Source organism: Perognathus longimembris, chromosome 8, assembly GCF_023159225.1.
Source record: "Perognathus longimembris pacificus isolate PPM17 chromosome 8, ASM2315922v1, whole genome shotgun sequence".
In the NCBI taxonomy this organism is placed as follows: Eukaryota; Metazoa; Chordata; class Mammalia; order Rodentia; family Heteromyidae; genus Perognathus; species Perognathus longimembris.
This window is the reverse complement of record NC_063168.1, coordinates 33409746-33412677: the sequence shown is the minus strand read 5'-3', so window position 1 is coordinate 33412677 and position 2932 is coordinate 33409746. Positions and strand designations below refer to the sequence as shown.

The window sequence follows — 2932 nt, the reverse complement described above, 5'->3', positions numbered from 1 at the left end:
TTCTGCTTGGGCTGTCTTTGAACTGTGATCTGCAGATATCAGCCTCCTGAGTAGTTAGGATTATAGGTATGAGCCACCAGTGCCTGGCAAGAATAGATTTTTTTTTTCCTGGACAGTGTCACCCCTCCCCTCACTAATAATTCACTCTTGAATGATCCATAAGTCACTGCAGAAATAAGGGTAAAAAAATTTTCCTAAAGTCAAATGAAAACAAAAATGCAACTTTAATATAGAAACTTTAGGACATAGCAAAGGCTGTGTTAAAAGGGAAGTATAAGAGCTGGGGAATGTGACTTCCCGGTAGAGTGCTTACCTGGCATGCATGAAGCCCTGGGTTCGATTCCTCAGTACCACATCAACAGAAAAACCGGAAGTTGCACTGTGGCTCAAGTGGTATAACACTAGTCTTGAGCAAAAGGAGCTCAGGGACAGTGCTCAGGCCCTGAGTTCAAACCCCAGGAATGGAAAAATAAATAAATAAAATTTAAAAAATAAAATAAGAAACAATAAGGACACAGGGGAAAAAAAGAGAAACCACAAGGTAATTTCCTTAATGAGTATAGATGCAAAAAACTCAAGTAAACAATATTGCAAACAATAATCAACAATACGTCCAAAAGATCATATACCATGATCAAGTTGGTTTCATGCCAGGGATTCAAGAATAATTTAACATACAAAAGTCAATAAACATAGCATATAGACTGATGGATGGAAATCACATGATCATTTCAAAGATGCAGAAAAGCCTTTGAAAAAAATTCAATACCCATAAGAGCTTTGAACACACTAGACATAGAAAGATTATCTCAACATAATAAAAGCTATCTATCATAAAGTTACATAGCAAACATCATCTAAATGTTCCTATATGCTTAATATGTTTTTTCCTGACTGTTGTCAATTTACAGCCCCCACCCACTCGGGTTTAAATTGAAAAAGGAAACATTTTCCTTCCAACAGTGTTCCTTGCCTTTTTCACTGTATTGGCATTTGCGTTGGTTGGTGAATGAAATTTTGAGATCATGCTTTAGCTCCACTGTTCTTGTGGCGGGTCTACCCTTGATACTACACACATGTACTGAAAAGCAAAGCAGCTTAGCTCCAGGGCAACACCAATAAAGCATAGACTCTCTTCTCCTGAGCTCATATTTGTAAGTATTCTGTGTGATGAAATGTAAGTCCACATAAAGTACGTCAGCCACATACTTTGCTGCATACTATGATACAGTGATTGTCTTGAGTGAAAGCACTTGGAAAGTTGTTTGAGTTGTGAGTTGAACTATTTGATATTCCTCAGGAACATTTTTATTTTTACTTGAGAAAAAGACTGACAAAAAATGGTTATTTAAACTTGCATGTGATAGAAGACATTTTTTCAAAAATGAGCCAGTGAGTCCGTCACTTCAAGAGAAACATTTGACAGTATTTGTTGCCAAGGGTTAAATTTTAGCTTTGTAGCAAAAATAGGACCCTAGGCAACTGCTTCCTTATTCTTAAAAACATTTCTGATCAGTGGTGAGATGAATTAATAAAGGTTGGGTTTTCTTTCTCATTAACATTGTGTGATAAAATGTGTTGATAATTAGAAGGTTTCAACAATTCAGTGGTTCTGTATTTCCAATGCATTGTTATAAAATCATGCACAGAGAAAACATTCATTCCAAGTACAAGTTAGACCAGAGGATTTTATAGGAACAGGGTACAAAGGTCCATATTTAGGTTTCAGATTCCACACTGCAACCAATTTTTAACAAACTACCAGTTGGAAGTTTTGGTGTTGTATCAAAGAATATTCACAATTATAAGAAAAGGATCCTTTTCCAGTTCATAAGCATGATGATTGGGTTCTGGCTTGCGTGGCATATGCCTCCCTCCAAACCTTTTCTCACATGGAAAAAAAAAGGCTAGTTCAAAAATGTGATTCCCATTTACATATCTGTGTGGGATTGGATTTTTTTTATGCATTTCAACCAAAGAAATAAATATGACAGATACATATGTAGATACATAACAGATTACATATTGTTATATAGGACAGATACATTCAACTGAAGAAATACACATGACAGATTAAACATGGATATGAGAATCAAGCTTTAAATTTTTTATTAGCTTTATGTAGTTGTACAAAGAAGTTACCATTCAACCAATCAGTTTGTGAGTATAATATATCTTGATCTATTTCACCCCTTTCATCATTTCCTCAAGCTGTTTCTTAATAAGTCAGATATTAGAGAGATTTGCAAGATAGAAAGCAGCTCTATTTTTTATTTTGAAAAGTGTTTTCATAAAAACATTTAATTTTAGTATGTAATATGCTCATTATTGCTCATTATAAAGTCTATAATTTTAAAACCATTTAAATTTTTGTCTTAACTTCAAATAAACATATTAAAAGATATAAATCACAAAATAGAAAGTTTTTAGAAATGTAAATTGATCTTGAGACCAAAAAACTTAACAACTAGAATAACATAATTAATAAGCTTGATTTAAAATATTTTATTATATATAATACATGATCATGATTTGGTTATGTATTATGGAACTAGCAACTGGAGAGCACTCTTTTTAATTACTCATGAAACATTTATTATAATTGGTTATATATAAAGCCATCAAGAAAAGCTTGAGAGCCATCAATAAAACTTTCTCAATTGTAAAAACACAGAAATGATAGATATAACATTTTCAACATAGCATAATAAGATTAAACATTACCAACCAATAAGATAATATATAAAAATCTTACTCTGTTAGAAAACCAAAGACATCACTGTTAATAACTCTTTGGGTTAAATAAAAATGACAAATTACTAAGAAAATAAGTGACCAAAACTGGTGAGTGTAATGAAAACATCAAGAACTATTGAAAACAACTGAATGAAACTACTCAGAGAAAAAGGGCTCACAGATGAAAGAAAAAAAG

The 2932-nt window shown here is 32.7% G+C and overlaps 1 pseudogene; it reads left to right on the top strand.

The window, feature by feature from the left end:
• The first annotated feature begins 1815 nt into the window (after positions 1-1815).
• LOC125356967 lies at positions 1816-1899 on the top strand (annotated as a pseudogene).
• The last annotated feature ends 1033 nt before the right edge of the window (positions 1900-2932 follow it).